The sequence below is a fragment of the Bactrocera neohumeralis genome, chromosome 6 (assembly GCF_024586455.1).
Source record: "Bactrocera neohumeralis isolate Rockhampton chromosome 6, APGP_CSIRO_Bneo_wtdbg2-racon-allhic-juicebox.fasta_v2, whole genome shotgun sequence".
In the NCBI taxonomy this organism is placed as follows: Eukaryota; Metazoa; Arthropoda; class Insecta; order Diptera; family Tephritidae; genus Bactrocera; species Bactrocera neohumeralis.
Genome location: NC_065923.1, coordinates 46,318,210 through 46,343,170, shown reverse-complemented (window position 1 = coordinate 46,343,170; position 24,961 = coordinate 46,318,210). Strand labels below are relative to the sequence as shown.

The window sequence follows — 24,961 nt, the reverse complement described above, 5'->3', positions numbered from 1 at the left end:
ACTCTTTGTGTGCACATGTAAACATCATAATGGAAATTATCTGCGTTTTCGCTGGAACTTCATTACCTCAAACAACAACAACAACAAGAGCATCACTCAATGCGGTAATCATTGATAAAACTGCCAGCGTTTGATGCTGTGGACTCAGTTCGTTACGGACTTTTGCCGGATGCAGACCCATAAAGCGCCAGCTGCCGGCAGCCAATCCAATCGGGCGACAGTCTTCGAAGACGCCGCAAGTGTGTGGGTGCATGTGTGTGTTGCAAGCGATGGCTTGAAATTCCGCTGACTTGCGGCAACATTTTGTGATTATAGAAAAGCGGGTTATTAAGCCGCATGTGCGAAATTGAAGAAAGAAAATTAAAAATACAAAAATAAAATGAAATTTTAAATTTTGTGCGATCAACTAAAGACGGAAGCGGCAATTTTCAATTCACAAAGCTGTAATTGGCAGGCGGCATCGTAGTCTCATTGAAAGCGGCGTGCGGTTTGAAGGTGCGTTCCGTTGCACTTATTTTTGTATTTGCTGCATGCGGTTTGTTGTTGTTGGTCTTGCATATAAATCACCAAGACTTGAATCGTTAAATAAACATTCAAAAACGGTGGGTGTTGCGTAAACCTAGCAAGTGAAATTTTTTGGTATTGAGTTTTGTTCGGAGTGGCGTATGAGCAACCTCGCACGTGTGCTCTACTAAACGAGTGTCGGCGTGAGTGCTTATGGCAGTTCTAGTGAAAAATTAGCATTTCATAATATGCTGGCAGTGGGTTTTGGTCACTGCATTGTGTAAGAAATCTAGCTTGTGTGTATGTAAACCAAATACATATGTGCTATATATTCCTTCTCACCTAAGACTAAGTACTTGTTGAAATTAATCGCCTTACCAAACTTCCAGGAATTTATATGTGAGTTAATTTAAAACTGCATTCCTCTGGGGGTAGATTTATACTACTATTCAAGGAAAATTTAAACCATAATTACAACGGCATGTTCAAGGCTCACTGGATATTATAAAATATTGTAAGATGAAGGTGCCTGCATTTTTGACTTTTACTATTATAATCTATTTATATTCTATTTATCTATATTTATACATTGAGTATAGTCGTATAAGTTACACTATTTTTAAATCAAGAACGGTTGATCCGATTTCGCTGAAAATTGGCACGGAGCTGGCCAAAAACCAGGAGGCGGACATAGTATAGTTTTTATCTCTTTATGTTAAAATTCAATAGAATTCATAAAAGAAAATTATGTTTCAAATCATAAGCATTTGTTCAAAATGCATCTGTGTAAGAAGCAATTACAATTTTTTTACTTAAAATAATAATAATAACAACACATATGTAGCTATGGATTATACTGATTGTTGCTATCGAAGAAGGCGGTTTTTCAGGATGCACCATGTGGAACCGGTAATAAATTTTGAACATCACAACAGAAAATCGCATTGACCATTGCATCGCCAGGAAATTGCGGCTACTTCGCTGGATCATATGGACGAATGATGCACAAACATTCATAGAAAATCAAAGGAAACATCTAATAAAAAAAAAGAGTAAAGAAGGGCTAAGTTCGGGTATCACCGAACATTTTATATTCTCTTATCATGCGATAAAGTGATAATCGAGATTTCATTATCCGTCATTTACATATTTTTTTATTTTGCTGTAAAATAAATTAGATATGGTTTTTGGTCCATAAGTGGGCGACGCCACGCCCATTTTCAATTAAAAAAAAAAAAAAACCTGGTGCAGCTTCCTTCTGCCATTTCTTCCGTGAAATTTAGTGTTTCTGACATTTTTTTTTAGTCGGTTAACGCACTTTTAGTGATTTTCAACATAACCTTTGTATGGGAGGTGGGCGTGGTTATTATCCGATTTCTTCCATTTTTGAACTGTATATGGAAATGCCTGAAGGAAACGACTCTGTAGAGCTTGGTTGACATAGCTGTAGTAGTTTCCGAGATATGTACAAAAAACTTGGTGGGGGGCGGGGCCAAGCCAACTTTTCCAAAAAACCCACGTACAAATATGCCCCTCCCTAATGCAATCCTTTGCGCCAAATTTCACTTTAATATCTTTATTTATGGCTTAGTTATGACACTTTATAGGTTTTCGGTTTTCGCCATTTTGTGGGCGTGACAGTGGGCCGATTTTGCCCATTTTCGAACTTAACCTTTTTATGGAGCCAGGAAATACGTGTACCAAGTTTCATCATGATATCTCAATTTTTACTCAAGTTACAGCTTGCACGGACGGACGAACAGACGGACATACGGATTTCAACTCTACTCGTCACTCTGATCACTTTGGTATATATAACCCTATATCTGACTCTTTTAGTTTTGGGACTTACAAACAACCGTTATGTGAACAAAACTGTACTAATACTCTCCTTAGCAACTTTGTTGTGAGAGTATAAAAATAGTGGAATATCTGCAGGGTTGATAAAAAGTTCAATTATAATTTGAGATGAGTGCAGAACAATGCAAGATTAATAGATTGATTGAAGATGAGGAATGCACCGCGACCTTTGGTCTATTGTGCCCAAAGGTTAATACGGCAACAATGAAGTTTTCGGTGGTTACTGACTGGGATTACCATTCTTCTCTTATCCTAAGGCAACCATGTGCGAAAATTTGCAAACTGATTCAGTTTCAGATATAATATAAATTCTATATATTGGGAATTGTAGAAGCAAACTATAACCAAATACGCAGTGAATCAAGAAAAAACTTGATTAGCTGAAAGTATATAGTATTCCGAAATTAATTAGCAATTAACAGTTGTCCTCAGGCAAATGGATGTGTTTTTAATCATTCGATACTGTTGATGATGAAAATGAAACGTTACACCGGGAATAATGTTTTCGTTTTTATTGATAAATGCTATTTTATTATATTAACAGCAAAGCGTGGACGGGGACCTTTAGTTTTAGTAAGAAAGTTGTTTGTTAAGGTGATTTACACACTGATCGACATATTAGGCATAAAATTCGCTAGAGTATCGAAAATCATTATTACTCGTATCATTATTATTATACATTTTCCGTATTAAACTATAGTATATTCGTTTTTTATAAGTTCTCTTAATTTTCTTAAGAAATCTTACATTTTGATCGTTATTGTTTAAATGGATGTTGACCCGACTTTAACCATTTTTCGCCTTATGGCATATGATTACAGAAAAATATGCTTTGTAGCTTTATAGGATAGAATAACGTTTCTTCGTTTATATTTCAGAACAAGTAAGGAGTCTGGCCCTTCCTTACTTGCTTTTAAAATACACCCAACTCTTTTTTACACGGTTTCTTTTTAAACGGTTGAAAAAAAATTATTGGAAAAATTTTTTGATCTAGTACGGTTTCAAAATAACTGTCTTGTAATTATGTTTGTTTTTACTAAACTTAGCACCATTGCTAAAACGGACATCTCCAGTAACGATACCAACTTTAGTCCAGTTCGTCACAAACAATTGCGCTTGTTATCAAGTAGCGACGAATAATTATGTAGCTATGTAAATATTTTTTCCTTATTTCTATTCTAATTTTTCTGTTCTTAGTTCTGGATTAACAGATTTCTTTTGTTTTTTGCATACTCTACCAATTTTTCACCTGTATCAATTATGTATATTAAGTTTTAATGCTCAATAAACATACAACAATTTGTATGCATATCTGAAATTTTATATTTTTCAACTATTTTTACACGGGTTTTTGAAATAAAATAGTTATTTATTTCATCTTACACGGTTTTCTGAGGAACGTATCTACCGTGTAAAAAAGGAGTTGGGTGAATTGCCAATAATGAAGGAACATTGTTCTATCGTGTAACGTTGCAAGCATCAAAGCCAAGAAACCGCCTTAAAGTGAAAACAGTATCAGGTCCATGCAAGTAAACTCATCTCGATATTATATGTTTGTAATATGTGGGTCTAGGTCGAGCTTTCGGCCAGTATTTTCCATTTTAGGCATAAAGATATACTGTTATCAGTAAAACACGCGCTCTCTTTTTCACTGATGTAAGAAGAATGTCAAGATCCAGTGTTGATTGAAATCGGTCGAACGAGTCTCGAAATATGTAAGTGGGCGGTGCCCATCGTTCAGTTTTTACCCCAGTACCTATTAATACTTCTCTTGCCATCTCGGGTGTAATATTTAAAAAATTTTGTATCTCTGTCGTTTATGATTTATGGCGCTTTCAGTAGTTTTTAACAGTACCGTTATATGGATAGTCAGCGGGATTATGTTCAATTTTATTCATTTTCACACTATCAGTAGGATTTACCTTAAACCTTTACCTTTTACCTTGATTACTTTAGTTTGAACGGTTTGAGAGATATGTACATTAAACCTATTAGGACGTCTTGTCAGCCTGAATATACCACGTGTACCGGTATGAAAATGAAATACTAATTTTAATTGGGAAAGTAAAAAAAAAATAATTTAAAGTAGAGGCCATTGCTTTTTACACATTTTGAACACCTTTTTGGTAATTTGTGGCTGTCATATCAATAGAAATGTTCGTCTTTTGAAGCAAATCAATCAGAAACCCAATTTTCAACTTCTGCGCAGGAATCGAAGTGCTGTTCAGCCAATGCATGCCCCATCGATGAAAACAAATCGTAATCGGAAATGGCCAGGCCTAGTGAATGCGTCGAGTGGGGTAGCAGTTTACAGCCAAGTGCCTTGTTTGTATTCGTAACCGGTTTTGCTTTTTGTGCAGTTGCATTGGCGTCTAACAAAACTATTTTGGCGTGTTTTCTGGGCCATTCTGGTTGTTATTTGTTATCTGTAGCGATTATTAGTAACAATTTCACCCATTTTTAGAAGCTCTTTTTCAAGATTTGGCGCATGGTGAATATCCGCTCAGTTGTTGATTTTCCAGTCCTAAAGTCACACTGATAAGGTCCAATCAGTTTGTTGTCAGTGGGGTTTAATCTTTCACACAATACGCTCGATAGAATCTTATACGCGATGTTGAGGAGATTGTGAAATCTCCCTTTTTGTGGATTGCGCAGAGCAAACTTAAATTCCAATCGCTGGGCATGCTTTCGTCCGACCATATTCAACAAAGAACTAATAAGTTCTTCGCCGTCGTATATAGCTTGGCTGGCAATCTATCATTCAACGTTCATCATTTTGTTGTTCAAATTCAAAAAACAATGAATTAAGTTTAACAGATTTCGAAGAATAAACAATTGGTGAGAGAAATTCCGAAACAGATTGGCAACATTGTGCTTTACGCGCTCTCTGGCAGCATAGAGAGCAGTGAGCCAAAATTCTATAACATTAATGATAACAATGAATGAAGTGATGACGGAGAGCGGATGGCCAAGCATGTCATGGCAGCGTCACAACCAACACATGCGCATGTTACAAGCGTATGTGTGTGTGTGTGTGTGATGTGCGTTGTTGTAAACATCATAATGAGTTTGTGAAACAAGCAGAGCATGATGACGTTGATGCTACCAATACAACAACAAGCAACATGTGCGCCAAGTTTGCTTGCGTGTGAGTGTGCGCGTGCACTTCCGGCGCATCAGTCAGTCAGCTTCGTTGGCGGCAATTCGCGCTCATTGATAAAACTGCCAACGCTGGATGCTGTGGACTCAGTTCGCCACGGACCACTGACGGATGCAGATGCATCCAGCGCCAGCTGCCGGCAGCCAAAACGCGTTTAGCCGTACCACATGCAGACATACGTGCCCAACGCGCCCAATCAACAGTAAATTGTTGCTGATTACTGGAACTCTTTTCGTTTTTGCCCGTTGCAAGTAAAAGTTTTCGCCGTCAGCGGCTCGTGCGTTGTAGCTTAATAGCTTCGGCGACAAAGGCAAAATTAATTGTTGCAAAAAACGTTGCGAGTTATTGCGACGCGTTGTCGGTCTTTTTGTGGCTGTTGTTTTGTATTTTAAACTTTTATTAGTTTTTTGTTCCATTACGCAGCGGGCGTCGGCGTCGCGCTGTCGATTAGTGAACTGCACGTCGCGAACGCGCGCGCCTTTCGTTGACAATGTAAACAAGTGAGCAAACCAGGCCCGCACACATCTGCATATATGATTTAAGTTCAAGAGCAAAGTGTTTGTGTAACTCGTTCGATGTGCTTCGTGCAACGCCTTCAACTGCAGTGCCGCCTGGAGAATGCCATTGTGTTGGTGTGAAGGCTTAACCGGAACACAGGTTGTGCTTCAATTGCATTGTGCTGCCTTTAAAATGTCATTTGCATGTTTTTAAGTTTTTAGTGTGAAATCTGGCATAATGGACGCTCATAATTGCGTATACGCAGGGGAGGAACATTTTATTATATTTGCTTTAAAAGTGTAATAAAGGCGATTTAAAGAAATTTCAAAGCGCATTTAAACTAAAAGTGAAAAATGTAGCCGATTTAATGGCAATATAAGTGTACAGTTATGAAAGTTTAAAATAATATTTTTGTATGAAAAAAGGGTACCAGAAAAAGTAATTTTTACTATTAACTTCGTGAAATCGTTTAAAGCAACCCAAATTTTGATTTCCAACACATTAAATAACAGGAAAGCAATTTTTCAAATGTCTGTTAAGTAACTTTTGCGCCGACAACAAGTAATTAATACTTTCATGCTTTATATGTCGAATAAATCGTTGAGGTGTCGTGGCGTATGAGTAACTTGCGGTCTAATTTTTAAATAAAAGAGTGCATCAAATAAGAATAATTTAATTTCAGCGCGTGAATGATGGAAAAAAGTTTGTAAAGGATTTTAGTTAAGTCTCACTACAGCAATTCGCGTTGATAATATGTATGCCGTGGCGTATGAGTAACTACTGTCTTATTGTCAGTCATGTGTTCGCATATTCCACGTAAAATGTGATTTCTAGCTATTGGATAAAATTTTTTTTCGAGGGATTGTGTCATTGTTAAAAACGTTAATTCTGCGCTTTTCTCAGTTTGCTGCCAAAATCGAAATATGTGGATTCATATTTCAAGCTAATTTAGCTTTATCTATAAACTTCGTTTTTTGGTAAATGAGTATAATGTTCATTACAAAAGCTTATAATATTTATCGATAAGACGTTACAAAGGATAATTAGAATAAATAGCTTTCTGATTTCTGTTATGTCAGTATAATAATAATGGAATTGTAAGTCAACGCTGTTCTGTTTCTGTTCAAAATTAAAAATTATTTCCACCACACAAACTGACCTACCCAAATCAAGTTCTTGTATGGGAAACTTTCTCTTCTGGAAATTTGATATTTATTTTTTTTCAAAGGCAAGGCTTAAATCTCCGAACAGATTGATTGAATCGAAACACTATAGCATATACAGTTATAGTCATGTCATATTGAGCAACATATCAGCAGCAGTGCGTGTTTCAATATGCTTCAATGAAAATATTTATCTATCTGCGATAGTTTTTCCACTTAAAATTGCGTTTTCAAATTGACATAATGATATACAAAGCCACTATTAATTCAGTTTCGGTGAAAGTAACCGTCATTTTGAGTTGTTCATAGGAAAAGCAGTGATGGCAGTTTCTATATAGAGAAATTAATACCCAACTTAGGCTTAAAGCGTATCAGTACTCTTCATACAACTAAATTAGAATTGTTTAAAACAAAAAATTACTTAGTGTAAAATTTATTTTCACTTCCAAGTCCTACGCGGAAGGATTGATATAATAACAGACATAAACATTAAAAAAAGATGGAAAGATATACAAATAATAATTGGATTTCAACGAAAGTAATATAATGGTGTTTAAAATTGAGAAACAAACTAAAAGCATAGGGCCAAATAGGATAGATAGACATATAACAGGCCGAAAATTCATTGAATTAAGGAGGAGCCTGCTTTAGAGGCTTCAAAAAATCGATTTTTTTGAGAATTTTTTTGGGAAGGAAAGAAATAAGTGATTAAAGCAAAATTTCAAGGGCTTATAGTTATATATTTAAACATCATTCATGAATTTTTTGGATACGAAATCTTTGATATTCTGCCTTTGGGAAGCATTTGCCCGATGCATCTCGCATGTGCATTTGTCGGACGGCGGGCAGGATGCAGATCGCAATTTCTATCGGAAACAAAAATTTAAAGAGGTTCATATTTTTTAATAATTTATCTTCTAGTTAAACTAAAAAAATTCTGAAAAAAAGTGTAAAATTTTTAGAAATTTTTTTAAAACTGAAAAAGAAGTAGTTTTTGACCAAATAAGTTTTACTTTATGTTGTTTAAAAATATGTTCAAACTTGACTTTTCTTAGTTTTTTTAGTTTAAATAGAATATAATTTAATGCCAAAGATAATAAACTTTGCCCCAATTCCATACGAGGTTTAGTTTTTTTTCTATCCTGCCCGCCAATTAAGAAAAATCGTAAAAATGAAAAACTGAGAAATCGCGCGACAACGTTTTCGATTTCTGCCCAAGCGCTTATAAGACGCTCGGTCACTATTTCCCTTCTAGCTTCGAAAATATTTCGAATTCCCATCTAAAACTTTGGGGACATATTCTTAGATTATTTTTAAAGAGATTTAAGAAAAAAAAAAATCGATTTTTTGAAGCTTCTAAATCAGGCTCAACCCTTAATTAGACCCCAACCAAATATTACCTCTCAGAAGGTAAGGAAGGAGTTAAATCGAAATATGAGTAAAAGAACAATCAGAATATATTTCAATTTATATTTTATTTATTTCTAAGATCTAAATTAAAAAGCCGACTGCAAAGTTAATTTTGCTATTTTTCAATTTGAAATGTTGTCAGCAAATGTTAATCAGCAAAATATACTAAAATTGATATGTGTTTTTATATACCTTTATTGTAATATCCGAAAATAAATTAAATTAAAATTTAATTGTGCCTCTATAAGTGAGTACCTTTCTTACTCATTTCTAAATAATTTTTTCTATTTTTGTGGCCATAATTGTAGCGGCCATACAAACTGAACGATCAAAATCGATATAAAAATCTTTCTATAATTTTGTATCTTTCTATAATTTCATGTGTGACTATAAATGTTCTTGTTTCTTTCCTGTACACGAAATGTTTATATGTACATGTCAAATATGGTGCTACCGATTATAATAGTTTTGTTTACTTAATGGTTGCTTGTATCACCTAAAAGTAAGCTAGATTGATGCAGCGTTATATATATGTATAAATGATTAGAATGACGAGAAAATTTGAAATCCGCGTGACTGCCCGTCCGTCTGTTCGTCTGTGAAAACGATAAATTAAGTAAAAAATTAAGATACTTTGAAGAAACTTAGTACGAGTATTTCTTGGCAAAACTTGAGATCGAGATAGTAGATGAGCGTACTCGGACCAAAATGCCACTAAACGAACCCCTAGAAAGTGAAATTACTGAGCACTTAATAAAATTATTGAACTGTAATTTGACACAGGGGATCACGGTACCATGAGGCACCGTGGTTTAAAGTTATTGAAGAAGTTCTATTTCCTAAACCGCTAAAGCAAATACTATAAAAACTCCCGCCCACGAAAATGATTGAAATTGAATGATTACCCCAATAATCACATACGGCGGTGGTAGCCTGGGCCTCAATAGCGTCGCAGACTTCGGTTAAGACCAAACTATCGAAGCTGCAGCGGCTAGCCTGTGTCTGCATGACGGGCGCAATGCGCACTTGTCCAACGGCAGCACTGGAGGTTCTGCTGGAACTTACTCCACTTCATTTGGTTATTGGTCAGGTAGCCAAGCACACAATTCTGCAAATAACGGCAGAGGGGTGGGGCAAAAGTAGGGTAATCTCGTCCCAGAGGATGGAAAACATAAGTGGCGATGTACCGTCAGCCCTCCTCCCGAGGGACAGCACTACCAAAACAGTTAACTTCAAGAAGAAGTTTAAGGTCACCCTCGGCAGCTAAGACGAGTGGAATGATTCCAATCTCGAACTGATGCTGAGGAATAGTACGCTAAGGTGGTACATCGACGGCTCGAAAATGCCGGAGGGAATCTGTGCGGGGTTCGCGGGCCCACGCATTAAGCTCACCATACCCATGGGAGAGTTCCCAAGCATTTTCCAGGCAGAAGTTTTTGCCATAAGTCGGTGTATAGAAATAAACCTCCATCGCAACTATCGCAATGAGAGAATAGCCATTCTCAGCGATAGTCAAGCGGCGTTAAAAGCGATCTCCTCTTACGAAATCAAATCACTATTAGTGCAGGAGTGCAGGGAAAGGCTGAACAGCCTTGCAGAACGTAACCAGGTACACCTAACCTGTGTGCCTGGTCACAGAGGTATAGCCGGTAATGAACTGACCGACGAGCTAGCCCGCTCCGCAGCCTCCACCAAGAGGGTGGGACCAGAACCCTTTATTGGGCTAGGTCCACATACCATAAAGGAGCTACTCCGCAAGGAAGAAGGAGTGGGCAGGGAGGAGTATTGGCGGCAAACGCGCGGTATGAGACATGCCAAGTTGCTAATGGGAGGCTACAACTTGAGTAGGTTCAAGATTGTAATAAACCTTCCCAGGAGCAAACTTAGGCTACTGGTCGCATGGTATACCGGCCACTGCAAGTTGAATAGACATCTGTACAACATGAGCCTATCTTCTTGCGTTAACTGCCGGTTCTGCGACTTGGAGCCTGAAACCCCGGAGCACCTGCTGATCGACTGCACAGCAGTCTGTAGTCGCAGGACTAAGGCCCTCGGATCAAAGTTTCCGGGTAGGGATCGCATAGCCTCATTAGCGCCCGGAAGTCTATTGAACTTCATCAATGCGCTGGGGCTAGGCGAGTCCATGTGAGTTAGGAGAGGGCACAATAGACCAAAGGTCGCGGTGCATTCCTCATATTCAATCAATCAATCAATTACCCCACTCACTCCTCATATAACGGTACTGTTTAAAACCATTAAATCGCGATAAATCAATAGCTAAATACGCCAAAGACATTACATCTTACCCCTGAGATGATATGGGACTGCTTTAAAGAAGATGGCGTCGAAATTTTCCCAAAATGGGCGTGGCATCGTCCTCTTTTATTACAGCTTTCAAGACTTCCTTTACTGATTTCAATCATGTTTAGTACATACATAATAATCTTCTGACATTACATCATTTATTTTACAGGGCGAATACAAACAGAATTGAACTACAACCACGCCTACTTCCAATATAACAAAATTTTATATTTCATTTCAATCTTTATCTAGTTAACAAATCAAGAAGCCACTAATATAATAAAATAATGATTTGTACAAAAGTGTTCAAAATGATCAGAAATTGTCCAAATCGAAGCAAAACTGTGCAAGCCCCTAGGTGCGGAATTTGTATACCCCATTCTCTATCACTTTGAGTGCCAAACGGATTTGACAAAAATCTTCTCCGCTTGGGCTCGGTGTTTTGTTATAAAGCAGTGTAAAAGTAGTATATATTTATATCTGAGCCATTTTCGATCTGCTTTATTGTTTACTTTGGATTTTATAATTGTTTTCGTAAGTCGCACGTTTTTGTGCGACATGGGAATCGTAAAAATCGTGCGACGCGGTTTTTTGCTATTTCTTTGTTTACTTTGTGTTTATTTATTTGTGTTTTAATTTGAGTTTATTTTGATTTTATTTTTTTAATTTTAATTCTTCAGATTGATTTGTAAGATTTAGTTAAAAATGGCGAAGCGAATGGTTACAGAAAGTGAAATATTGGAGACTTTGCAAGCGAGTGATGATTTTTGATCGATTATTGCTCGCAATGTCCCAACACTTGCGGTGTGTTATGTATTGATTGTTTTCCAAAAACCGCACCTTAAAAACTAATATAAACATACTTGTATATCTGAATGCTAATTTGAATAAATAATCAAATACAAAATGTACCTCAGAGATTTCATAATAAAAAATTAAACAAAAATTATCATAGCGCTATGAAAATTAGACCAAATTTTTCTGCAAATATCAGTTTCCGCTGAAAAGATAAAAACTTTCAAGTAATGTCCCCTGTCGTACACTTTCGTGCGACGTAGCACCCCACGAAGTGTTAGGTGTCGTACAAAAACGTGCGACATGGCATTCAATGTGCTATAGTTGACTTATTACTGAAAATATCGGTCAATGTGTGAGATATATAATTTAAATTCGGAGAGAATCATTGCCAGAAAGTAGTATCGCTGTTTATCAAAAATACTTGTATGTTAAAATGGTTCAATACTTTCCTTAGGATATAAGGATTTTCGAACTTCCGTGCGACTTTATCCCGCATACATCAGCCAATATGCGAGTTATCTTAATAAAGTTGAGAGAACGAATCTTTCCAATATCGGTGCATATTTGTGCTTAAAATGAATAAAATCGTGTGAAAACTTGCCCCAAACCCCATATAACCAACTAGCCTTCTATGCATGCAATTATTATCCCAGCTTTAATCCTGGCGAGTTGCCAGAGTATTAAGTGAAATTTTATATATGTGAATTGAAATTAATTAAAGCGCAAAAATCTAATTAAATGTTCTTTTATTGTACAAACATATATAAAATTAGTACAAACCCGCCATGGCGTATGATTAATATTTCATAAATCGCTTTAATATGTTAGTGTGTGAATATATATTCCATTCAAATTATGTAGTTTTATTTTGAATATAAAATGTATAAAAAAGCATGTTTAAATTTAAATGCTTTTATATAAATTGATTCGGGGTGTTTTGATCTTTTGTCATACATTTTTTATCTCCAAAGCAAATTAATTATTAACTTTAAAAGAAGAAATTTAATGTTTTTTCATCAAAACATTCTTTTAAAAATTGCGTAGTCAACGTAATACGTCATGCACTAGTGCTGGCCGATATCCATCGATGTTTTTTTAATGTGATACGTCGCTTAGTTTCCGATGCATCGATGTTTTTATTTGATTTTATTGCTGATGTTAAGCAATAGTTGGCTAAATAATTGTCGTGTCAACAACACATTGCTAGCAATATACTGTCATTTTGTTGCTTTGACAGCTCAGTTTTTATTCCTACAAAAAATTTGAAGCGGCAACATATACAATATTTCCGTCATATGGCCCCAGTGTCTGCTGATTTTATGATTTGTTGCATAAATTACAATTTAGCAAAATGAGATTCAAAATATAAATTATTAAAATATATATGGAAAATAGTAATAAAATACATAAATACATATGTACTATATGTGTGAAACATAAGGAGGGCTTAAAATGCCTTCGCACCGTATAGGGATCATCATCCTACGTGAGTGGTGTACCCACTAAAACACTCCCCCCTTCGATCATGGATTTTTTCCCTACCCCTGGACCGCTTTCGCATTACTTCAGGGCAATGTTTTCAAGATGGACCCATTACAGGTCAATTTCTACTCTCCCTGCGTCCAGGGATACCGGCGATTTTGTAGGCAGCATCAAGCTATTTGGCTCATCTTCTATTGGGAGTCCGCATACATGTCTCATTTTTTAGTGCGTAGAACATGTTCTTTCCCAGTTTTCGCTGCTAGCTATCATTTTTTCTAAAATATTTTCCGTACTTAGCTCTCCGAGCTTGTTTTCTACAGTTCTTCGTGCTTCTTTCCATCGGTGGCACTTGAAAAAGGTATGGTTTGCAACATCTAGCGGTTCGTCTCCGTAAATGCATGCTGGGCTTTCTGTTTTTCCCATGTTTTACAGGTATTTTCGGAAATACCCGTGACCAGACAGCATCTGTGTTATGTAGTAATTTACCTCGCCGTGTTTTCTACTGTGCCACATCTCTATTTCTTTAATCAGTTTGACGGTCCATCTTCCTTTGCTCTCCCTTGTCCGCCGATCTTGCCAGAGTTCAAAAGTTTGCTTCCTCGCCTGTTGTCTTGTGGGCATGTGTATTACTATTCCGTCTTTCTTCCATTGCCAGAGTTGTCTTCTCTCCTTTGCGAGAAGGTCAATTGGGATGACGCCGCTTATCATTAGCACTGCGGTTTCGGATACAGTGCGTTACGCCGAGGCGACTCTCAGGGCTGCTGTCCTCTGCACTTTAGCAAGCAGTTTCCGTCTATGTTCTACCGTTAATGTATCGGCCCATATTTCGCTACCGTATAGTAGCACCGACTGTGTTGGGTCCATAAGCAATTTCCTTCTACTTGCAAGTGGGCCTCCGGTGTTTTCCATAAGTCTTGATAGCGACAGTACGTCAATTTGCTGTCCATTCTTATTCCTAGGTATTTTAGGGTTTTCGTCGTATGAATAGTTTCTGAATGAACTTGCATGTTTACCTCCAGCGGGATGTGTTTCCTAGTCAGCAGGATCAGTTCTGTTTTTTCTGCAGCTAGGCTGATGCCGTGTGAGTCCAACCATGTCTGTGGTCGTAGCATAACTTGCGTCTGTCAGCGCCTGGTTATGTCGGTATTTCGCCCGGTTATGACGGCGGCGATGTCGCCTGCATAGCCGACAAAGTAGCAATCGTCAGGCATTTCAACGTTTAAAATTCCGTCGTAGCTGGCGTTCCATAAATCTGGTCCAAGTATTGTTCGCTGCGCTGCTCCGGAGATTATTTCCTTACTTTGTGGGCCGTCACTCGTGTCGTACAGTAGTTTCCTGTCTTTAAGATAGCTTCATATCATTTTGATCAAGTAGAAGGTTGTTTTGAAGCGACTTTCTAGTGTGTTGATCTTATTTGCCCATTTTGCGCTATTGAATGCATTTCTTATGTCAATTGTTGCCTCGAGCAGTTGTTCTTTCGATGAGCTGTGTGAATATATTCAGTTAGCATTTTAATGATAATTGTTATCATATGTACATACATGTCTATGCACTTATTATACTCTCGCAACAAAGTTGCTAAGGAGAGTCTTATAGTTTTGTTCACATAACGGTTGTTTGTCAGATATAGGGATATATAAACCAAAGTGATCAGTGTGACGAGTAGAGTTGAAATCCGGATGTCTGTCTGTCCGTCCGTCCGTCCGTCCGTGCAAGCTGTAACTTGAGTAAAAATTGAGATATCATGATGAAACTTGGTACACGTATTTCTTGGTTCCATAAGAAGGTTAAGTTCGAAGATGGGCAAAATCGGCCCACTGCCACGTCCACAAAATGGCGGAAACCGAAAACCTATAAAGTGTCATAACTAAGCCATAAATTAAGATATTAAAGTGAAGTTTGGCACAAAGGATCGCATTAGGGAGGGGCATATTTAGACGTAATTTTTTTGGAAAAGTGGGTGTGGCCCCGCCCCCTACTAAGTTGTTTGTACATATCTCGGAAACTACTATAGCTATGTCAACCAAACTTTACCGAGTCGTTTCCTTCAGGCATTTCCATATACAGTTCAAAAATGGAAGAAATCGGATAATAACCACGCCCACCTCCCATACAAAGGTTATGTTGAAAATCACTAAAAGTGCGTTAACCGACTAACAAAAAACGTCAGAAATCCTAGATTTTACGGAACGAACTGCAGAAGGAAGCTGCACCCAGACTTTTTTTAAAAATTGAAAATGGGTGTGGCGTCGCCCACTTATGGACCAAAAACCATATCTCAGGAACTACTCTACCGATTTCAATGAAATTCGGTATATAATATTTTCTTATCACCCTGATGACATGTACGAAATATGGGTAAATCGGTTCACAACCACGCCTTCTTACAATATAACACTTTTCTGTATAATACGAATATATACATTAGGAACCAATGATGATAGCGGAATAAAACTTTACACAAATACGGTATTTGAAAAATATGTAAATGACGGATAATGAAATCTCGATTATCACTTTATCATTCGAGAGTATAAAATGTTCGGTGACACCCGAACTTAGCCCTTCCTTACTTGTTTTAATATTGAATTTAGTTCCTTCAAACAGGAAAACCCACATTATTCAAACATTTTCTAAGTCTTGAACCATATAAAATAAGAAATAACTGCTTTCCAAAAATTTATTTATTCAAAGTTGTAGATTTTTTAATTTTTCCTTCTGGTCATAAAATATTGTCAACCTCACCAAATTTATAAACGGTGCAAGAGCTCAAACACGTGCTTCTATACTTCGAACCTGTCTGGTCGACGCTACACAAAAATGTTTCAAACCTCAATGGCAGTAGATTTGATACTGGGTTAGCTATATCTATTAGAAAAACCACAAAGTTATGCTGTTGCAGAAGCCGAGGGGAAAAAAGGACAAACAGTTCTGAAAACACCTTCAGTATTTAAACTGATCATCATAAGTTAGTACTAAAGAATTGGAAGAGAAACAGAAACAATTTGTTGGAGATGTCAGATGAGTTATCTTCAATTAATGAGCAATTTCCTTAATTATATAAATTAGCTTTCAAATACTTAACAATTGTTGCTACATCAGTTCCATCCGAACGTTTATTTTCAAAAGCTAGTCAGACAGTGAACAAACAAAGAAATATAATAAAACTTAAAAGGTTGAATATAATCTAGTTTTACAAAACCTAGGAAAAAAGTATTGAGATTTACAAAAACTAGCTATAATTTATGTAGAATAAGTATTAAATTATGTTTAAAAACTTAAACTACTGAATACCTTAATTTTTTAATATTTTATTAAACTGTTGAACTTCAAATTTATTTTCTTTAAAGATATTATTTTAAAACTTGTAAACATATGAAATTAAAAAAATGTAACTTTATTTCCAGTATTAATGTTTTAAAATAAATTTTTATTACTTTCGATGTCAAGTTTCGTTTCATCATATCGACTATAACATCTATAATAGACCTCCCTACCATGTACTAAACCATCATTACTTCAAAGGGCGTTAGCAAAAAAAAAATCAACTCGGGAGATAAAGGACACCCTAATACGGGCACAATGCAAACTGTCCACCCATGTCTATGTTAAATATAATAATATAATTAAATTTTATTATTTAAACTGGTTTTAGCGCTTTCCAGGAAAAAAAATTATATGTATTTGTCTACCATTGCGTATACGCAACATCTGTTTGCAGCACTTTCAATCAAGCTTTTTGCTACAAACAGTCAACTACAACTGATTACGACTTTTGGTTAATAAATCGCGTACAGTTTACTTTTCTATTGAATTAGAGATTTTGCGAACAAAATTATATGTAATATTATTTTTTTTAATGAAAAACAAGCATTATTTTAAGTTGTGAAAAGTAGCGTTTTTTCAGAGTGTATATCTGTATTTATTTTTTAAAGCTAATTCAATTTTGAAATTTCTTAATAACAATTTGTTTGCTTAATTTTGGGTTATCGATTTTTTTGTGGCATTTTTCTGTTCATTGTTTATTAACTCTACCAGAAAGTAGCACAATTTTCAATGAAGACCAAGGAAGTTGAAAAAGCAGTTAAGGGGTTATATACAGTTAGAAGGCCGAAAAACCGAATTTTACAGAATTTTTCTGAGAAAACTTTTAAATTTATTGATTTTAACTATATTTTAAGACTTAGTATTAGTAAAAATATTTATTTGGAAAGGAACTACAGCTGATCTTCGGATCGATATGAAATTTTCTGTGTGTATTCTTAAATATTAGCACACCAGCCTTTCTCTCCAGTTTTTAGAGTTGTCCGTTTAATAGTTACTTAATAAATATTAACAAATTGTGGGACCAGTCAATATGTTAATGGAGATGTCCGCTCAATAAAGCGTCCATTTAATAGAGCTTCATTTAATACAGCTTTCACTGTGTCTGTCTGTGTTTGTCGCGAAAGAAACAGAACTTTTTAAATATAACTGTTTCTGGTGGCGCCACCTATTGGTGGGTATATGAAATAAAAAGTTTGATCTCTTGTTGACATTTCGTAAAAATTTTAAGACATTTGGATAACTACAATCGATGTTATCGATCAAAAAGTGACAGCAGCTTTTGGTCATCGGTCGTAAAATGCATTTTGAACAAAGAGCAAATATTAAATTTTGTTTTAAACTTGAGAAAACGTTTACTGAAACATTTCAAATGATGAAAAAAGTTTATGGTGATCAGTGCCTATCCCGCAGTAATGTGCATGAGTGGTTTAAGCGATTCCAAGAAGGTCGTGAAGACCTCTGTGACGATCAGAAGTCGGTCGTCTTCAGAAGTCAAAAATAAAGACAATGCTGATTTGTTTTTACGATTCCGAGGGTATTGTACACCGAGAGTTCGTCCCACCTGGCCAAACGATTAATGCTGTGTTTTACCTTGATGTTATGAAGCGTCTTTTGTCACGCATTCGTCGTGCTCGACCACAATACCATGAGGCAGGGTCCTGGCGCTTGTTGCACGATAATGCGCCGTGTCATCGGTCGACGCTTGTCACTGATTTTTTAACAAAAACCTCCATATTAACCATTAATCACTCACCCTACTCACCTGATCTGGCACCCTGTGATTTTTACCTATTTGGAAAACTTCATTTGCCCATGAAAGGACACTGGTTTCAGGACATTTCAGCTATCCAAAAGCGACGACCGATATTCTCAAGAGCATTCCGAAAAATGACCTTAAACACTCATTTGAAATGCTAATTGACCGGGCTAAACGCTGTATCGAAGCACAAGGAAACTACTTTGAATAAAAAGATATAACTTTTGAAAAATATTAATTTTTTGTTGTTTTTTTAACAATCCTGTTTCTTTTGCGACAGACATTGTATTTCTTATTTATGAATTGTAGGATAGTCAACCTATATTCTAAGTTGCTTCAAACTGTGTCCAGTGTGCTAAATTTTGCTAAAATCGGTTCAGTAGTTTAGGAGTGCATCGCGGACAAACAACGTGACACGTGATTTTTGTATATAAAGATTATAAGTTAAATAAGTAGTTAATTGCATTAACAAGAAAATCGCTAAAGTTCCTGTCTTCTTATTTTATTTCTCATACAAATTAACCTCAATTACATTATATACTATAAAATAGTTGCTTCTTCTTTTACTTGCATTGGTATATGTATGGCAAATTTAAGAAGCAAAAGTACAAAGCCACTATTCCCAAAATTTTCAAACAATGATTGATAGACTATACATAAGTTGAAATGAATAATGACGAAAAAAATTTATTTTCAAATTATTCATACTACAATACATAAAATTTTATATAATAAAATTTCTCAAAACTAATATTTCCCACTCACTTAATATTGCGAAATGCCGAGAGACACACAAACAGTGGTACGTGTGATGATGAAAATAAATGAAATGCATAAACAATTGTGAAAGTCAGGCGCCTTCATCGAGTGAGCAGAAAAAAAAATCCTACAAACCCAAATGTAAATACGCGAAGAAAAGCCAAGTGAAGAAGACAAACAAGAAAATAATAAAAATGCATACAAGTTGCCGTTATTCTATGCATTTAGCAGCTGCTTGTTTGCTGTTGCTACTGCACAAGCAGAACGAGTTAACTGCAGGAATGTCATAAATTATAAACCATAAAGTCGAAAGTGGTTTACTAACTATATAAAGGGTGTTACTTTACGTGTTAAAGTTTGATTCAATATAAATGGGATAGACATGTGAATAAAGGGCATAATTTTTTGCTTCAGTTTTTTGCATTTTTACGTTATTTTCTATTTGAATATACATAAGTTTTGGCATATGGAATGCCGTGTTTCGGGGCCAATTTAACTTCAATAGTTTTCTTAACTCGCTATAAGCGTATATTAATTTTCAATTAGTAAATTGTAGTCTAAAATTTTATTTTCGCTTTGTGTCTTTAGTGTGTATTATGTCAAATTATAAGCAAAATAAATGTCAATGTAAGTCAAAAAAAGCTTCTGAAGTCAGATGACCTTATAGTGGTAGGAGTGGCTAAACACCTCCGGGGCAAATGCAATGAGTGCATAAACGCTGCGCCAATGGTTATCTTCAATGGGCTTAGAACTGGCTGAGCAAAAGATTTCTTGCTTATAAGTACTAAAAAAGTGGAGGAAAGTATATCTCTTACCATAGGAGAGTGTGCGATTCATTCACAGCCACAACTAAAGTATCTGTGAGTAATAAGAGACTCAAACTTAAGGATCACCTGCAGGTAAAATGTATAAAACCCTAAACGCTTTATCAAAAATGATGGCAAATAAAGGCCGCGTGCGTTCCAGTCGGCGATTTTTACTCGCAAAGGTAATTTGATCGGTTGTATTATATGCGGCTCCAATATGAATCCAGGCGTTAGGCAATAAAGCATATGCCAGACAAATGACCACAGTGCACAGGCTGTCGGCACTAAGCGTTATCAGTGCTTTCTGGACAATATCAAGCGATGCTGCTGAAGTAATAGCCAATATGATACCCATTGACATCGAGGGTGAAGTATACGAGCGGGTATACATATTATTAGAGCCGTCTATAGGAGCCGAAAGAGAAGAGAGAGTCAAAAGCTTAATAATATGACAGCACGACATTACTTCGAATTGTCTGATGTGTTCAGAAAAAAAAACCAAGTGGTTCAAAAACTGAACTAAAAAATTTTCAGTCTCTAAAATAGCACTCTATATATTTTATAAATATGAGAATATTGGTTGGTTGATATTTTTCGCGTCTTCTTTCCGCAAAATTAAAAGTTTGTTTTTGATTGCGGAATTTTGCTTTCTAAATATTTTATAATAGAAAAAACTAGTAATTTGACATACCATATTTTATGGGGGCTATATATAATTAGCAAGCACTGTATACATATATTCACTACAAATTAGTAGGAAGATTAGAAGCTTGTCAATTTAAGTGCTTCGAAGTTTACCGTAATTTATATTTAAAGCCTTTGGGGCCTGATCTCATTTTAAGAATGCTATCATAAATTTTGCAGTGGCAGTCAGATTCAACTGTATCATTATCAGTTTACTCAAATTTTGCTAATTTTGAGCTTATAAAACTGAAAATGTTCTATGAACTTTTTAAAACATAAGATTTTTTGTTTTGTGGTCTAGTGGATACGTCAAACTACCATCATTTACTAAAATGACAAGGACTGTACGGCATGGAAAAATTTTGAACTCAAATTCGTAATCAGCACACTTCAAATATCCCACAGACCTCTTAGCATATCAGTCGCAAATTTTTCCTTCAGATTTGTTGAGTACTGTTATTATTGTAGTGTATTGTAAGTATGATTGTAAAATCTTTTTGAGATATTTGGCATGTGGTGGTTTGAACACTTTCGGTCTGATTTTGTAATTTTTTAGACGCGAGTTGGCATACCTTAGCGGCACTATTTAAGCAAAGTTTTGTATCGATGTATTCCCAAACGGAAATTTTAAATAAAACTCAAAATATTTTATTATTCATTAATATTTATTTTGTCGCCTTCAAAGTAATTCCCTCCAGATGTAATACACTTATGCCAACGATATTTCCAGTCCTCAAAACATTTTCCATAAATACTTTTTGCAATGGCCTGTTGCTCCTTCAGCGAATTTTGTTTTATCTCGTCGATCAAACGGGTTCCAAGGAGCGGCACTTTAAGCTTGGCGAACAAGAAAAAATCACATGGAGCAAAATATGGTGAATGGTGATTGATCGATGGTATTTATTATACAATCGTGACCCCATGCGATGGTGCATTATCATCGTGTAAAATCCATGAATTTTCTTACACAATTCCGGCTGTTTTCGACTGATAACCTCACAAAAATGCCTCAATTCGGCCAAATAGAACTCCTTATTGACTGTCTGTCGCTCCGAAACAAATTCATGATGCACCAAACCACGAATATTGAAAAAACAATGAGCATCACCTTAATTTTTGAGTGGTTCTGGGGTGGATTTCCGATGATTGCTGACTTGATTGCATGTCAAACTCATAAGCTCATATCTCGTTGGCGGTCATAATGCTCTCCATGAATGTGTGATCGGAATTCGCACGAACAGGCATGTCCAAAAGCACCTATTTACGGTACTCAGCTGTTTCGGGACGAATCTAGTTAGAACGCTTTTCATTCCCAAAATATCCACCAAAATTATTCGAACGGACTCGCGAGAGATAACTCTCTTGTCATCTCTCTAATACTTGCCTGACGATTTTCAAGCAGCATATCCTTCACTTTTTTAATATTTTCATCAGTTGAAGAGGTCGAAGGTTGTCCAGAACGAGTCATGTCTTCAACGATCTCTCGACCGTCTTTGTAGGCTTTGCATCACTCGTAGGCTTGTGTCTTTGATAAAAATGAATCACCATAAGCCTTTCCAATGCATCGCAACGATTCCGCACACGAAATTTGGTTAGAAATACAAACATCGAGATAAATTGATTTGCAGATCGCTCTCATATTTGAGAGGGGGTATTCTGGTCTAGACGCATGAATTTTAGGCATTTTACCATCCATTTTTTCATATGTTTTTTATTGACATTTTAATAATATAAAAAAATTGCAGAAAACCAAAGTTCGTCGAGATACGGGCCGGTGGAATGGGGGCTTCAAAAAAAAACGGTGCGTCCCGGTTGACGTGATTTGAACCCTTGTAGAGATCTAAAACACAAAAAACAAGAAGATTCTTCATTAGTAAAGATGTCGTTATCGAGTTGACCATTTTCAAAAAAAAAAAAATAACAAAATGGCGTCGACTTGAAAAAAAAAATTTTTGACCCGATTTTTTCGACCTTTTCGAATTTTTTAAAAATACTTCAAATCAAAATTTTTGAAAATCCAAGGCAGACACGACAGAGCATTGTATAAAGAAGATATAGAGGTGTGTTCAAAAAGTATCGCGAATTTTGAATTTTCGCGGGTTACGTATATTCGAATTTCGAATTTTTTGTGGCGTTATGTTGGTACTCATGTCTCTCACTTATGCCGACAAGCTCGGCCATTTTGAATGTTCATTTAATTGTTGACAGCTGCTTTGCTTGCACGTGTTTTGGATCGTCTTCGATTTTTACCTATTCAAAAAAATGGATCAAAGAACCTGTATCAAATTTTGTGTGAAAAACGAAATTAAGTCCTCGGATGCATTCCGAATGTTGACTGTGGCATACGGAGAAGCTACCTTGGACCGAAGCAACGTTTATCGGTGGTACAAAATGTTCTCAGAAGGCCGAGAATATGTGAACGACGAAGAGCGTGCCGGACGGCCGAGCACTTCAACAACAGACAAAAAAATTAATGAAGTGGAGAAAATGGTATTGGCCAATCGTCGAATCACCGTTAGAGAAGTTACTGAGGACCTAAACATATCGATTGACAAGTTATGCGCAATTTGTGCGAAGCAATCCGCCAGAAACGCCCGGATTTGTGGAAGAACAAAAATTGGCTTTTGCACCACGATAACGCCCCTGCTCACACATCGTTGCTTGTGCGCGACTTTTTGGCCAAAAACAACAAACTAATGATGCCGCAGCCACCGTATTCCCCAGATCTGACCCCCTGTGACTTTTTCTTGTTCCCTAAACTGAAGAGGCCCATGAAAGGACGACGTTACGCTTCTCTTGACGAGATAAAGACGGCATCGAAGGAGGAGCTGAAGAAGATAAAAAAATGATTTTTTGAAGTGCTTCGAAGATTGGAAAAACCGTTGGCACAAGTGTATAATATCTCATGAGGATTACTTTGAAGGGGACAAAATAGATATTCATGAATAAATAAATAATTTTTGAAAAAACACAAAATTTGAATTTTTTGAAAACACCTCGTATACCAAATTTCAGAGGAATCGGTTCAGTAGAACTTGAGATATCATGTCAACCAGCTCAAAAAAAGTAGTTTCGAGAAAAACGCGTTTAAAATTTAGGAGACAATTCTAGTGAACACGGACGCCACGTCACAAAATCGGCTGTATCTCAGAAAATAAGTCGAATTTTGATAAATCCTTTCAAGGTCATATTTTTGAAAGTCTAAACTTTCAAAATATGTAAAAAAAAATCGATTTTTTCAAAATCCTAAACCAGAATACCCCCTTAAGAACAGTCCTAACAACTTAAAAAAATACATTTTTGAAATATCTTTACCCGGGTAATACAACTACAACTTTCGGATGCTTTTTTGTCATAATGTATGAGAAGTAGGCGTGGTTTTTATGCGATTTCGCTCATGTTTTCACTATGATTAAGGAGTTTCACGATAATGTTATTATTTGGCTGAAATTGGTAGAGTAGGTCCGGCGGTATGTCATTTAACCTAGAGGTGCCACCTTCATTGTCCTATTTTGACATCGGCTCCAATAAAATTTTCTTATACCTTTAGGTGTTATAGCTTCAATGCTTTATTAAAGAGCGGGGCCACGACCACTTTTTCATATTTTTTAAAACCATAGATGCCCAACCTTAATGCAATTCGGTGTACCAAATAACAGTCTTATATTTTATTGTGCGCTAGCTGGCAAATTATAGGTTTTCGCTTAATTGAATTTATCTCATCTATAAATAAAAAAATCTTAAACTATACATGCCCATGGATTACAACAATAAATAATGTTGCTTAAATTGATTCACCAACAATTTTGCAAGCCGTGTTTGTACTTGAAATATGGAGTTACTTTCCGTGAAATACTAATAGTAAAGCTTCACTTAAAATAAAGCATCCAATAATATGGAAGGGCTCTCCAAGATATACACAACTGTTGACGAAATTAAAACAACAAAAATGTATAACAACAACTATTTCCATAACGAGATAGCGGTTTACCCGCAGTTTTGGCTTGCACTTTGGTTGGATTTACTTTCATCAGGTAACATGAGTGCTTGCATTTCGGTGAAAGCTATACATTGTCTCAGTACACATGCACTGAAGAGATGACTTTAGCGATTCATGCACATGTAAATGCCTTGTGGGAAAAATGTTGTAAATTTTTGCTTTGCTTTCTTTCACAAACTATCTTTATTTGCGATATTTAAGATTAAATTCGGTATAGTCGTTCTGTGTGGAATGATTGTGGCTTCACAAGAAGTAGGGTGCACATCTCAGACAGAGTGGTATTAGTAGCAGTTTGCCTCTGCAAAACATGCTGAACTGATTTCTTCTCCTTCTCTGTTTTGTAGATGAAGTTTGTTACTATCAGAAGGAAGCGCCGATGACTCTACGAAGTGTAAATATTGAATTGTTCAGTAAGTAATTTCGTTTTTTATTGTGTAAAACATTTTATGA

At 36.1% G+C, this 24,961-nt stretch overlaps 1 protein-coding gene across 2 annotated transcripts in view; it reads left to right on the top strand.

Annotated features, from left to right (window-relative positions):
* Nucleotides 1–463: 463 nt before the first annotated feature.
* The window catches only part of LOC126761601 (neuropeptide SIFamide receptor), a 123,514-nt gene continuing 99,016 nt past the window's right edge, over nucleotides 464–24,961 (top strand). The window contains exon 1 of one of the 2 annotated variants that reach the window (XM_050477922.1): nucleotides 464–1,029. The gene's annotated coding sequence lies outside the window, so the exon portion shown is untranslated. Of the gene's footprint in view, nucleotides 1,030–5,957; nucleotides 6,182–24,961 lie in introns of those variants that run through there. The other variant, XM_050477921.1, reaches the window with a different exon arrangement.